The 16,367-nt window shown below is 37.7% G+C and overlaps 1 pseudogene; it reads right to left on the bottom strand.

The window, feature by feature from the left end:
* Positions 1 to 11,203: 11,203 nt before the first annotated feature.
* Positions 11,204 to 15,672, bottom strand: LOC130725929 (uncharacterized; annotated as a pseudogene).
* Positions 15,673 to 16,367: the final 695 nt, after the last annotated feature.

The raw sequence follows: 16,367 nt of genomic DNA, 5'->3' as shown, positions 1-16,367 counted from the left end.
TCCTTTCAACCTAGACAGATTATATAACCGGAAGTATCTCTCCCTAAGGATGCCCACCCCCGACCAGTCCTCAAGCCAGAATTTAGTGGTATTACCAGCTCGTACATGTTTTAAGATCCCTTCCTGGAACCATCCCTCTCCTTCACCACCGCAGGCTACTTTGACATCTTTCCACCATGCCGACTCCTTAGTACAAGAACCATTACTATATATAGCAGACACCACCCTACACCACAACGAATTAGGTGCAAACCTCATCCTCCAGAGCCACTTCCCTAGCAATGCTTTATTAAAGTTGGTTAAGTCTTTGATGCCAAGGCCCCCTCGCTCCTTTGGCTGGCAAATAACCGACCATTTAACCCAAGCTAGTTTCCTGTCACCATCAGAGCCTCCCCACAAAAATCGCCGCATCAAACCTGTGCAGGTCTTGACAACACCAGCTGGCATCTTAAAAAAAGACATGAAGAACACAGGTAAAGCAGAGAGCACACTCTGCAGTAGGCATATCCGCCCACCAAACGAAATCAAATTCTGTTTCCAAGAGGAGAGCCGACTACGAATCTTATTTATAACAGGTTCCCATAGTTTTTGGCAGCCAGGACGACCACCCACAGGAAGGCCCAAATATGTAAAAGGGAAATCCAGTACCTTGCAGCTGAGAAAGGAAGCAAACTGGTGGGATACGCCGGAGCCAACTGCAATAGATCCCAATCTGCTCTTGTTAAAATTAACCTTCAACCCCGAGCATAGCTCAAAACAGCGGAGGATACATTTCAGAGCCACAAGGTTTTGAATAGAAGCCTCCCCAATAAAAATAGTATCATCAGCAAATTGTAGCAAGGACACTTCTAACCCACCATTAGAGCCCACCTTATAGCCTATGAATTTTCCCAGGTGAACAGCATTCCGGAAAAGACCATTTAATCCCTCAGCCACAATCAAGAACAGAAAGGGGGCAAGGGGGTCACCTTGCCTTAAACCTTTCTCCATACTGAATTCAGAACACGGACTCCCATTTACTAATACAGAAATTGAGGCAGATTTGAGACATCCCATGATCCAGTTAATCCATTTGCTACAGAAATTCATTCGTCCCATCATATATTCCAAAAATTCCCACTGCACTGAATCATATGCCTTCTCATAGTCAACTTTAAAAATCATAGTTGGTCGTTTCTTGATCTTAGCCTCATGAACAATTTCATTGACAACTACAACACTGTCCAACATATTTCTACCCCCAATAAAAGCAAATTGCCGCTCATCAATAAGCTTATCAAGAACCGGAGCCAACCTGGAAGCCAGTAACTTAGCCACCACCTTGTAAATGCACCCAATTAAGGAAATTGGACGAAATTCATTTAGGCATTGGGGTGAATTTACCTTCGGAATTAAAACAATGAATGATGCATTACTTCCGCGAGGCCATGCACCACGAAGCCAGAACTCTTGAACCACTTTACAGAAATCTGGCTCCAGCAAGCTCCAAAATTTCTGAATAAATTTGAAGTTAAATCCATCAGGTCCTGGGCTCTTATCACCCCCACAACCCCACACAGCTTCCTTAATTTCAGCTACATCAAACGGAGCAATCAGATTTAAGTTATCCTCATCTGACACGGTATTAAATTGCACACCTTCCAGCTTTGGGCGTTGACGCATATCTGATCTGAATTTCGCCTCAAAAAAATTATGTACTGCCTCTTTAACTCTCCCAGGTTCCTCCTCCCAAGACCCATCCACTAGTAAGCCAACAATTGCATTCGAACGTCTCTTCCAATTAATTGTGGAATGGAAGAAGCTTGTGTTTTGATCCCCCTCTTTGATCCATTTAGATCGAGCTTTTTGACAAAGCAAAGACTCGTGATGCCTAAGAACAGACCAGAACTCAGCAACAAGTTTTTGGCGAAGCTCCATCTCTTCCTGTGAGAGACTTAGATCCTCCTCCTTCACATCTAGAGAATTAATCTGGTTAACAATCTCATCACGCCTACACTTTAAGTCCCCAAAGACCTCTCGATTCCAAACTTTCAAACTGCCCCTAAGGGTCTTCAATTTTTCCTTCAACACGAACGCTCCCCATCCACTCACATGCGATTCCGCCCAAGATTTGTCCACAACAGCAGAGAGACGAGGATCATTGAGCCAGCAATTCAAAACCCGGAATGGCTTAGGTCCCCAATCTTGAAAGGATTGTCTCAAAAGCAAGGGGCAGTGATCGGAAATGTCCCTATTTAACACCATCTGTGAGCAATTTGGCCAAACAGAACACCACTCATTAGAGACTAAGAATCTATCAATCTTGCTTTGAGCTTGATTATTCGGACGTCGCCAAGTAAACTTCCTACCGGCCAATGGAATATCCACCAGCTCCAAATCCATAATAAAAGCATTAAACTCATGAGATTCCCTCCGTTGTGAACTGCTAGTACCTGCCACTCCCCTTCTCTCATTCTCAGAACGAACGGCATTGAAGTCTCCCGCAAGGCACCAAGCTGAAATCTGGCATCTTAGACGCCATTCCCGAAGAGCATTCCACAGAGCCCTCTTCCCCTCAATATCACAAGCAGAGTAGACGTTTGCTATGACACATTTTTGTGGTGGATTTACCCAATTACCCACAAGACCAAGGAACCCAGGACCCTCCACACAGTCTTCCAATACAAAGGTTGTAGACTTCCATATACATAAAATGCCCCCACCTCTATTTACTGCAGGTATCATCTTCCACTCAAAATCAGAGTCACCCCATAGCTGAGCACAAATCCTCCTATCCAATTGCTGCAGTTTAGTTTCTTGGACACACAGAAACTCCACATGATTTTGGCAAACCATCTCCCTAATAACCCTTCTTTTTGCACTATCTCCCACCCCTCTAGCGTTAAAGGATAAAATCTTCATTGATTATTAGAGTTCCCCTATCTTGGGCCACGACTGTGAATGGTCCCCAACCCATGGCCATCACGTTTTTCCAGTTCCCTCAATTGACAGACAATTTCCTTCTCATCACCATTAAAAGAGACCCCAATTTCTTTACCAAGTGCCCACAGAAATTTTGCTTCATCAGAGAAACCTTTTAACCAAGAAAGATTACCTCCACCTGGAGAAGCTGAGTCAGCCAAGGAGTTGCTCACTGAAACACAGAGACCCTTCAAAGCAGTACTGTTGGAATCAGGGGATAAGGAATTTAAGTCTGGCTGTGAATCACCCACAGATGCAGAACGCAATCTTCTGGTTAATTCTCCAAAATGCTGTCGAACCACAACAGCCAAGTCTTCCGACGCCGTAACACCGTTCTCGATCGTCGTATCACCATCCATCGTCGCCCTTTGTTGATTTCCATTTGTACTTGGCATGGAATCAAAGATGTTTACGATGGAGATAAGATTCCTAGTGCTTAAACATTCTCCACTAGCCACATGATTCTGATCCACAACATCGCCCACACCTTCTTGGGCTGGCGGCCCATTTTTTATCACTTCATGGCACTCCAAGACTGGGTCGGGTTGGGGTTTATGGGTGAGACCCAAACCCGCGTCCACCCCATCACCCATATCTCCTTTCAACACTGTTGGCCCCACCACATTAAGATTTTGTGCCACAGCATCAGATTTTGACCCATCCACTATTTCCAAATTCAAATCAACCTCATGATTGGCACCTGATTCCAACGTAAAATCATCCTTGATTGCCTCATCATTAGCTGCAGCACTTCCACAAAAAATACTCTGAAATCCAACGACTGCCTTTAATGCTTCTTCCGTTTCCAACGTTCCCTCCCCAGATTTCGGAATAACGGTTGTGGGAAGCGAAAAGTCAGCTCTGTTACCCACATCAGAGGCGAGCGACGGCGCCGCCGCGGTGCTGCCACCGAAAATTGACCACCCGGAGGAGCCATCATCGTCCTCATCACCTGAATCACCACTGCGAACGTCCACCTGAACCACGCCCCCTGTTTCTTCAAATAAGCGTATGGTGTATGCCACACTATTGATAATTACCTCACTTGATAGAGATATAATTCCTGGTGAATTTGTTCTAACTTGCAATCTTGCAAATTCAAGGATGGTAAAATCAGAAGTTTTTGTATCAATGGAGATGAGATCCCCCACTGGCCGGACTACCTCTTGAAGGCATTCCTTGTTCCACATGTGAATTGGGAACCCAAAGCAACGAACCCAGGCCACTCTAAATTCAAAAGCCATCTTCGGAGACCAAGGATATAACCCCTTGAAGACTGCATCAGGACCAACCTCTGATTGCGGCAATGCTTCCACAAGATTAAAATTTTCTAGCCCTGTCAGAAGAACTTTGTCATCCCCTAAATATCTGACTTGAATGAAGTTAAGTCCCTCCAACATAGTAGTGTTTTGTAAGTTAGGAATCAACTCCAAATCCTTGATAATCCCCACCACACTACGTTGCATCCAATCTGTACCTTCCACCACAATAGGGCCCTTCCACTCCTCATAGGATTTCTTCTGATTGCTCACCTCCTTGTGCTTTTGCACGCTATTCTTCCTCACCGGACCAGTGCCAGCAACAACTTGGGCATATGACTTGTGTCCCTGACCACCTACAAACTTCTGGTCTGCTGCTTTCCCTTTATCGCGAGCCATGTTCTTCATTTCTTGTCTTAGACTGGGCTCCCCATAATTCGTATGTGTCTGATCAGGTTTCCTGTACCCCAATGGCCGAGCACCAAACCTTGGAAAATTCACATGCATTTTCAGGTTCCCAATCAGTATTGAGTCCAGTTCATGTTCAAGTTTCACCGGATTCTTCACACCCACAAACCTCACAAATCCGAATCTCTTTCCATACTTATTCCGTCTTGGAGAAATATATATGTCCCGCACTTGTTCATATCGCTGAAACACCCGCCATAGTGCCTTCTCATTGTAGTTCTCAGGAAAGTTTGAGAAAAAATAGTGGGTGACATCCCTCGCCAAAAAAGGTGCATTTAACTCCTTAAAGTTTCTAAGGCGTGCAAAACAATTCTTCTGTTAACTTTTAACGGAATTGGTCACATGACATGCACAAAACTATTTATTTTTCTAAATTGCCCCTATGAATTACCTATCTCCTCACCCTACTATTCATATTAACCCAATGGATTGTATCCGTGAAAAATTTCTCATGAGCAGCCGCATGACATGAACACCTAACTATCCATAGAAGGCAGTGCACATGTCTTGCAATCTCTCTAAATTCATCAACCTTCCAAAGACAAATCAGTTATGGTCAATTCACATGTATTAATCAAGTCACATGTAATGCTTTGTGGATCCTTCTGAATTCAAGAAAACGTAGTGGAATACCCAATAAGCTTTATATTTCCATCCCCCAAAATTAATTGGTCATTTAATCCAAAAATAAAATGGACGATTTGTCACTCTTCACTTCTAAGGAATTTAGCTATTGGTTTCAACCTTTAGAGCTCGTTTGTTGGTCAAGATAGGATAAGAGTAGGATATGATAAATGATTGAATAAGGACATGATATGATAAGAGCAGGATAGACACTTATCTTATCATGCGTTTGAGGTGGACAAGATATCGATAGGATATGATAGAAACAATGAAAAATGTATCAAATTTTCCTTTGAAATAAAAAATTCAATATTTCATAAGTTGATATCCTATCATATCAGGATAATTTCTATTATAACTGCACCCTCAAGATAATTTTTACACATAATAGACAAGATATGATAAGGGATATGATAATGTTATCATATCCTGCTGGCGCAACAAACCATATATTACAGCAGGATATGATTACTGCTTGCGCAATAAACCACATATTGCATAGCCAGGGCACGTGCGCTGGTCTTTTGTTCAGGCGTGCAAAACTCATCAGAGTTCAAAACTTTGGCTCTCACTCTCTCTTTCTCGATTCTTATTTCTCTGTAGATGCTAGATTTAATTTTGGTTTCATGTTTGCTTAATGGTAGAATCAATTTGGACGGCGTCTTTGGTGGGTCAGTTACAAACTAACACACGGTGCTTCACTTATAATTTTAGACTATGATGACAGTAATACCCTTAATTTATTATTCTTAAAACAAGAATGTCCTCATCTTCTCTTCTCTTACTTTTACATTCCGGCGAATCCACCACCACCAAAGCCTCCACCATTCCGACGAACGCACCCCTTCCAACAAACCCACCACCACCAGATCCTCCACCTCTTCCTTTCTCTTCAGATCTGTCACCACACCAACAATGACATGCACAAAAAAAGGCTCAATATTTTTCATTATTAAAGCTTTATTTTGAACAAAAGAAAGCTTGAATCTTGTTCATCTCGTAGCAACTCTCCAACAAAGCAACCTCCTCCATCGAATTCCGCTTCTTCTCCCTCTGCGGCAGCCGCGGTTCGGTTCTCCCCCACGTTGTTTTGTCCTTGTTAGCGGGAATAAGAGGCGTGCGAATCAGGCAGCTACGAGATGAGGCCTTTGGTAAGATCTGGTGGGGAAGTGGATTTTAGTAAATTTGTTTTTTTTAGATCACATCCGTTGAATTTTTAATTATTATATCCAATCGTATTCATTCAACTGCACAACCGTATGACAGTTTTTAACTGTACCACTGAAGCCAACACCATCAATTTGGGTTCATGGTGGTTCTATCTATGTTTGACATTTTGGTTCAGTGGACACTCTTTTATTTATTTATCCAAAAACATATTGTAATTCAGGTTCCCTGTAGTATGAATGTCCTGCACGATGCTAGGACAATAGGTTCGACAATCGCTTAACAGTAAAAAACAGAACTTAAACCAGAAACAACAAAACACAAGAATTGTTAACCCAGTTCAGTGAAAAACTTTCACCTACGTCTGGAGGGTTTGCACCCAAAGAAAGGAAATCCACTATCTCAAGAATCAGGAATTACAGACACTCATGAACACAACAGTTCATAGTTCACTTCCTAATCTACCCAGTGTATTTCTACTTAGAATCTCAACCTAAGTATGAGAGTCCCTCTCACTTTCTCTCAATCACTGCCACAGTGATTGGTGAATACAACGAACAATCAGAGTTTGAATGTAATCAAACACACAGAACCTTTCTTTGCTTTATAGAATCAGTGAGCAAAGAGGATTCACAACTAACAAAGGACAAAGCACAAACACAAATCCTAAAACACTTGATCTCTCTCTTTTAGCTTCGGTGATCTTCAAGTTTTAGGTCTTCATCATTTTATAGACTTCAGCAGCGGTATATACTTTGAACTTGACTAGCTTATCTTTCTATAGAAATTGCAAAAGTTTGTAATCATTTTGTCACTTATTAGGAAAAAAGATCAGTAGATGCCAAAGGCCAGATAAATAATGCGCCACCTTCTCAAGTTCCTGGAGATGAAAAGCAGGTTTAATTTGTTGTTGCATTGCTTTCATGCATGATCACTTTTTTGTGGCACCCTTTATATACCATCCATGTATAGTTGTTCTTGTTGCCTGAAGCTAATTAAGAATATCTTGCGCAAAAAGCAAATCTTTAGAAAATAATCAAGTTGCTAAGCAATCAATAACTTTGGGGTTGGTTAGGTCAACCTCTTGTAAACATTGTGAGTGTTAGTGAACAATGAAATTGCTAAACTCTACTCTAATTCTCATTCCAAACAAAACTACTTATACAATGTCCCTTTTTGTTTGGTCAAGCGGTTAATAAATTTACAAACTAAGCTGAACACAGCACCTTCAGAAAACTAAGGCTCAGGCCCAGGCCCAACTACAACTAACAAACATATCCTTTTGTGCTACTTTAATTTTTTTGTTCATAATTATGCCAATTTTTCCAAAATCTTGTAATTCAGTGACCTTATTCTAACTGACCTGGAATAGATTGAATTCAACATTTTTGAATACGCAACCAAATCCTAACCAATCCGATCATGTTCGAGTCAAGTAGGTAAATAAAAGCTTCATTTTTTACTAATCCTAACCATCAAAGGGAAATAAAAGCTTGATCAGGATGTTTCAGGAATCATGTTTCATTTTTTATTGACTGAATTACCTGATTCCATTACGATCGGGTTTAATATCTCTTTACCAAATAAACCAATTAACTTATGATGCATTTTGGTAAACAACTTGGTTAATGCGCCATAAATTACAGCGCATATGATTTGATACAGGTTTGCTATTTTCTACAATCGCGCATATATTGTGCAGTTATCATGAGTGACTTGAAAATACATAAATAAAGTTGATGATTTCCTTGATGACTTGATCAAAACATAAATAGCCTTCTTTAATTTTCTTAATGAAGAATCAATTGTTGACTATGTTATCTAACTTTAAGCCTCATTTTGATTTTCTGATTGCTGAAACTGAAGGCCTATCACTCGTCCAAGAACACCTTTGTACCACTTGTTGCTGAGTTAAAAGGATCAGCAAAACTATTCATGAAGGTAATGATAAAATAAAATTGCATATCTTTTAATTAATGTGTTCATAACTATCACTTTTGCTATATATGTCACCAATATTATATCATTGTTTTGACAGGAATCATACAAGTCTGCTCAACCGTATATCATTCAAATTGCATCGGTGACAAAGATTTACCTTGGTAAGGTCCTTGTAAGACTTGGAAAAATAAGCATGTTGTTTCTTACAGAACTTGTGGAACGATTGAATGACTTCTTAAACCAGCCTAGCTAGCTAGCACGATTCCATCCTAAGTGACTTGATTAATTAGAATGACCCGTGGCAGCTATTAATTAAGTTGAAGGGTATTAAGTAGGCATGAGTTCTTCAATGGTGAGATAGTGTTGAGTGAACTATATAAGTACTCTCTTAATTTATTTTGAGCAGTGGTGGTTTAATTTGTTTGAACAAACTTTGGCAAGAAACCCAAGTATTTTACGTTTCTCCAATTAAAATTGATGTTGGGCAAGAAAGACATAGGATTGATGCAATATAAGGGAAGAAAAAAAGTTGCGCAGTAAGGAACCACTACTTTGAAAGTGAAATTCCGGCAAACCTCTGTGCAAAAGAGTGTTTACGGTGAATATCGAAAACCGATAATCAATTGTTAAATACTAATTAAGCTTGTTTGAGTAACTGAAAACAAAATTAAGGTTAAAATGGAATTTTTTGAATGTCATTATTCCGACATTACATTGTACACTAGTTTTCTAAAACAATTTTACTCAACCATCAGTAATGTATAATATTGCGCTACTAGCTATTAAGTCTTCACAATTGTCAGTATAATCTAGCTTAGTAGAAATCAAAAGTTTTATTTTGTAGAGCATTACAAATGTCAAATAAGTTTAATTTTTTTAAAGGAGAAAATAATATATATTGATGAAAGATAAACTTGGGAACAAGGCTCTACCAAATGAGCCTGCAAATAGTTGCAGAGAAGGCAAAGCAAAGATAATAAGAAAATGAAGACGGATAAAATTTAATTTGCAATTCCGTAATCACTTTTTGGAAGAAGGATAAAAATTTATTTCAATCCAGGGATGGATACACAACCTGCTAGGAAGAAATTAGAATAACTTTTTAAGTTTTCTTGAGGTAAGCTTAGTAGGGCCACAAGTGTAAGTACATGTGCAAAGACCTAAGTCACAAGCCCCATCTCCATCATGGTGGTGGAGGGCACACCTGAGCGCACATTCTCCTTTAGGACCACAAGCACCATAAGGATCTGTACATATACCCGCTTCCACCTTTACATTCCCTATGATCCAAAATATCAAAACACACAAAATACAAACAATTAAATAAAATGAAGGAAACATTACTAAGGTTCACAATCACCATTTGTAGTTGATTTGGCTTCACAATTTTAAACAAGAGACTTACCTACTACAAGGAGAACCATGGTGATGAAGAGAAGATAATACTTTGCCATAGGTTCACCTTTTGAAATGTTTTGCCTAATTTCTTTTTGGTTTGGATTCTCAAAGGGTTAAAGATGTCATACTTATAGGGCCCGTTTGGTGGTTAGGATAGGATATAATAGGATATGATATGTAAACAGAATATCAACAGGATAGGATAAGAGCAGGATAGACTCTTATCATATCCTGTGTTTGAGGTGTACATGATAAGAACATGATATGATAAGGAAAAATGTATCAGATTTATATTTGAATAAAAAATACATTTAAAATTGATCATTCTATTAAATTTAATTTCTTTACATTTTCATGAATGAGTCTATATTTTAAAATAAATAAAATTAATTTAAATTTTATTAATTAGCCTATTTTATTGTTTTGAAGATGCCCTATATTTTAAATAAAAGTATGCAGTTAACCGATTGGTTTTCACTTAGTTGTGACACGTGATAATTAACAATAAAAGTTAACTAAATTAAGAATATTATTATTTCAAAAGTACTTTATATTTGAATTATAAATTATTATATAAGTAGATAAGTAGTTTTAAATAATAGGAGATGAAAATAAAAAATTAATCTATTACTATTAAAAAATCAATATTTGTAATCAATGTTTTTCACTTATTTGTGACACGTGATAAACAATAAAAATTAACTAAATTAAAAATATAATTATTTCAAAAATAATTTATATTTAAATTATTATATAAGTAGATAAATAATTTTTAGATAATAGGATATGAAAATATTAAATTAGTCTATTATTATTAATAAATCAGTATTTGTAAGTGAGTAGTCTATTTTACTATTTGTGAATAATAATTTTATTTATTTTTTATTTTAGTTAAATTAATATTTTTATATTTATTAATTAATATTATTATAAATTATATATTATTAAAATAAATTAATTTGGAGTTAGGATACTGAAAGAAAATATATAACTGGTATCATATCCTGCTCTATCCTAACTCCCCCCTCAGGATAACTTTTACACATGATTGACAGGATAGGATAAGAGACATGATAGTGTTATCATATCCTGCTGGCGCAACAAACAACAGATAACAACAGGATATGATTATTATTCTTTCCTATCCTATCCTGTCCTGGTCACCAAACGGGCCCATAGTTATACCAAAAGTCCTATGCATTTTTTTTGGTTACATGTTGAAACGCAACAAGCAACGTAATAAAGCATAATTAAGTATTTTGCCGAAAACATAGCAGACACAATATTTTTTTTATAAATACTAGTATTCTTACCCGTGCGTTGCACGGCGAGTATAATAACTTGTGAGTTGAAATTATAAAAAGCACTTATTAATTTAAATAATTTCAAATAGCTCAAAATACGGGATATCTTGTACATAGTACCATTGAAACATTGAAAAAAAAAAACAACTGCTTAATTCAGCAAATAATGAAGAATGGTCAACACAAATCCTATCTCCATGACGTTGATCAGATTGCTTAGTTCCATTCACTGCAAAAACAACAATTCCATGTAGGAGTGATGTTCAGTTTAACAGCAAAAACAAAATAGTTAAGCTGGTGCCAAGTAGAAACAGACCTTAAACATCTTGGAACAATTATGTAGTCGAAAATACAGACACTCTACACATGAAGCAAACTGCCAACAACAGATAACATCACAATCAGCTTATAATCATTCTAAAAAAAGGAAAATAAACTGTGGTTGAACTACATACCTTACACCCATCAAATGTTTTCAAATACTTCTTTATACACAACATTACGGGTTTTGTTTGAAAGGTTCCCTTCTTCATCAATGATTAGAATTTTCAACCCTTTTCTTGATTTCACTCTAGACAAAGCTACGTATAGCTGACTGTGAGTAAACACAGGTCTTGGAAGGTATAACCCAACATGTGAGAGTGATTGTCCCTGGCTCTTATTGATAGTCATTGCAAAGCACAAAGTAATTGGAAACTGACTCCGTTGAAATTTGAAAGGAAGGCCTGGTTCCGATGGAATTAGACTCATTCTTGGGATAAAAGCAGTTTCCCCAGAATTTGTACCTGTCAATACAGTCGCCACAATTATATATTTTGTCAATGCATTTACTATCAATCTGGTTCCATTACACAGCCCCGCGGCTTGATCAATGTTTCGAATAAGCATGATAGGAACCCCTTCTTTTAATAAAATGCTATGGTTGGGAATTCCAGAGCATTTAACATCATTAAGAAACTCAGAAGTGAACCACTCCGGATTCATCTCCGAATCTTCATCTGATCTACACGGGGTGTCACAACTTAAAAACTCATGCTCATCGCCAGGAATCAAAGATAGCATGAAGTTGTTGATCTCTTCCACACTATCAAGGGTTGGAGCTAGAATTGCTCTGTCTTGAAAGAATGTTCTGTTATTCGCATTGTTAAAAAGATCTGGATAAGCAAAATTCACTAACTCCTTCAAAGGATCCTTACACTCTTGAACCAGCAAATCTTGGGGGATCTCAATAATTGATTCTTCCTCATCAACTGTAGGAACCGTGCCATCTCCAACTTGAAGAAGCCAATCAGCAAACTCTTTTATTTCTGATGCAGAAGAACTTGATGCAGCATTTTGTAACCTCATGTTTATAGTCAATCGCATGACTTTGCAATGTTTCCATAAGTACGAAGAATTGATGGAAGAACCAACAATGTCAGAACGACTTTCTTTTGAAATAACTGGTAAAATTTGTCTGAAATCGCCCCCTAGAACCACAACTTTTCCCCCAAAGGGTATATCATAACCAAACTTCGCTCTAGTCTTCATAATATCATTTAAAGATTTATCTAAAGCTTCAAAGCAATGCCTGTTTAACATAGGAGCTTCATCCCAAATGATTAAACTTGCTTTTTGAAGCAATTGAGCTTTAACAGAACCTTGGCGAAGATTGCAAGTTGATATCTCATTTATAGATATAGGTATAGAGAACCTAGAGTGAGCAGTTCTTCCGCCAGGTAGGAGAAGAGAGGCAATACCACTTGAAGCTACATTTAAAACAATAAGCCCTCTGGAACGCAAAGCTGCTGACAAAGTGTTCCAAAGAAAAGTTTTACCGGTTCCTCCAAACCCATATAAAAAAAAAGAAACCTCCATTATTAGACAAAACTGCATCCATAACCTTTTTATACATTCTCTTCTGCTCTACAGTAAGGTTTCTCACAAGCTCATCATGCAATTGCATTATTTCTTCCTTGTTGTAATTCAACTCATCCGCAACCAACCTGTTTTCAAAATTAATATTTTCGGAGAACAAAGGATACGACATGCATGGCCATTCTTTAAGTGATCTTCCATTGCTTTGGAGAATTTTTTCAATTTCAATTAAACAAAGATTTTTCAGACTCACATCGTCAATTTGAAGATGTGAATAAGATGAAAATTAAAATTGCTTAATCATAATTAGTTTGAGATTCATTAAGTAGAAAAATTCACAAAACGAAAACAACTGAAACAATTAAGTACCTGGAATTTTGAGAACATTACGCTTCTCATATAAGATACCATCACTTAGAAGCTCCCATGATTTTCTCCATACTTCAGAAGGCCTAGACATCATATTGGATAGAAGTAATCTGCTGAACAATTTTCTTAATTGATGCCCACTTCCTAGTTCACTTCCAAGAACAATACCATCAATATATTCCCGATCATCATCCATTAGACCCAAAGCTTCACATGCATCATGGAAGGTTGAATAAACAACCCCTTTGACAGTTCGAATGCTTTCAAAGCTATCACAACCTCTTTGTTTTGTCAGTAGAACTCGCATGTAATAAAGTTCTCCACACCCCGGATTTACAAACTGAACTCTTCCAAGAGAAATTCCTTTCTTTCTAGGAAACCACTTTCTTGATTCGGGCTTGTATACAAACTTAGTTGGGAATTCAGCATAAGTTAAATCCCTACCTTCCGGGTACTTTTTATTAGCTTCCATCCAAGCCAAGAACTTTGTTCCCTTCGTTGAACATCTTTCAACCACTTCTTCTAAATCATCATGATAATTGAAGAGAACACTTTGCTGATTAGGAAGATGGAAACCCAAACGCGACACCGAAGGCCATCTATCATGAATATCATATTTGAATGTCCTCCACGCAGCCTCGCAAGGAGTAAGATACCTGCAAATTAATTTTACATACAATTACGTAAAAGAAATATTAAAAAAAAAACACTGTAAAAGAAGTGGTATATACAAACCTGCAGTCATAATACTCTTTGATTTCATGCCGAGCCTCCACGTTGTTAGAACCATCAACACTGTTAGATACACGAACATTGACTCGATCTGGCCCTTTGTTTATATACTTGAAAAGATATTTTATTGCATTCGATTTGTTGCAATGTTCGACGCTAATATGACCTTGATAGCGCATCAGAAGGTGGGGATTATACGGTACAACGAAGGCATTATCAAGAGGCACACCTTTCTTCAACACAGAAATGCCAGTTTGCCTTCTTTTATAAAGAGGAAACCCATCATCATCAACGGTAGTACAATTTTGATATTTCTTGGGGAAGTTTTTAGAACATCTCCCATCAGCCATGCAAGGAGAGTTCGGATCGACAACACCGCAAGGCCCATGAATCATGTAAGAAGAAACTGCCTTGTATAACTTCGGGTACAACTTCGGATTAGGAAGTTCTGCTGATATATGCTTATCGATGTCAGAACTTGTTTTAAATTTATGTTGAGGTTTCAACCACAAAAGAATGTGAACATGAGGCAAACCCCTTTTCTGAAATTCCACAGTATACATTCCTACACAACAAATAGAAAATTCAAAGAAAGATTTAAAACACTATGTCAAAAACAAAATGAAAGAGATGAATACTTGAAAACAATCCACTATGAAATAAAATATTTGATTGTTTACCAATATCAACTCCTCCAAATATTTTCCCCTTCCTTAAATCAGATATAAGAATATCCAATTTCATCTTGAAAACCCGAACACAAATGTCTGGCCTATCTTCAGCTTTCAAGTTCTTATCACGGACAAACCTTTGGATTTCAAGCCAGCCAGAATTACATGTAGCTGTTATAAACAAATCAGGGTATCCAAATTTTCTGCATATTGCCATTGCATTTTGGCAATTATTGAACATATATCTCCGACCTCCGGTAAATGACGGAGGCAATATTACTCGCTTTCCAACCGATGAGGGATCAGTTTCGCCCTTATCAATAGCCTCAGCAACCCCATTCAAATAGTCTGCTCTAATTGATTCTTGATTGAATTTGAGGTATGTCAATCGGTTGGCTTCTATCATTGTATAAGTATCTACAATAAACTGTTGAAATAACCTTTGACTGTTGAGCACCACCCCGAACTCATTGCTTCTCTCTTGCAGTCTAAAAGCTACAAATTGCCTCAATGAAACAGTGTGCCTCTTGTATGTGCCCATATTTTTGAATAAATCACTAATAGGAATATCCTCTCTAAATCCATCCTCTCCAAAAGGGAAAAGAAGAGGGTATTGGAGAGGTATATAGGCAACATGAGTTTCATGTAATTTTGTGAGAAAACCATCATTCATTCTTACTACAATATCTCTGCCACACTCCAAATCATCAAAATCTCCTACAATCAATGCAGCAACCTCATCTGCAGTAGGCAAATTATATGTTCTTGGATCCTTACCTCTACCTCTAAAGAGACGGACAGATAGATTAGTTGTCTCGTTCGAGTCTATATAATCACGAACTCTTCTAAACACCCTTGCCAAAACATTATGCCGATCAATCATCTCTTTCAAATCTTCAACCAATGTAGAATCTAGCTCAGATTTGTTACTGCTGCAAATTTAAAGTGCAAGTAGACATCATAAGAATTCAAAAAAAAAAACTAAACAGAATGTTAGTTAGTTTTTCTCAAAAAATAAAAAATAAGGAAAATTACGGGGAAATCAATACCTGAAAACTTTCATTCTATTTGCTGTTTCATTCTGTGTATCATATATATATATAACTGAGCAAATTTAGGTGGATTTCCGACATTCGGAATTAAGCTTCCGATCCTATGAAAGTTCTGACCACTTAAAACAAATTGAGGAGGGCCTCGACCATCATTAATTGTAGACAATACCTTCCCACCCATAGAAGTGAATGCGAACATACTGTTGTAAGCTCGGATGTTTTCCTTAAAATTCTTTGATCTTGAATCCTTATCCGACCATAAATCCAGTAAAAGAGATGTGGTTTTAGGAAGAAATGGTAATGTGACTTTTCCTTTCTGTTCTGTACTAGGGCAAGCTTATGTAAGAGAGACAAAAAGTAAACCCTAGCAGAGCACTAAAATAGCAAAACTACCATAAAAGGAATATTCTCATTAATGCTGAAAAAGTTGGTTTCGTACAAGTGGATGACCTCCCCTTTTATAGAGGGGGTGGTCATGATATGGATCTTTCCTATATTTGGGCCTGACAATCAGGGCCCAAATCCCCGTACATATAAGACAAATCCAAAGGAATCTTCCAGCTG

This window comes from Lotus japonicus, chromosome 6 (genome assembly GCF_012489685.1).
Source record: "Lotus japonicus ecotype B-129 chromosome 6, LjGifu_v1.2".
In the NCBI taxonomy this organism is placed as follows: Eukaryota; Viridiplantae; Streptophyta; class Magnoliopsida; order Fabales; family Fabaceae; genus Lotus; species Lotus japonicus.
The sequence above is the reverse complement of the archived record's forward strand: the minus strand, read 5'-3'. Positions and strand labels throughout refer to the sequence as shown.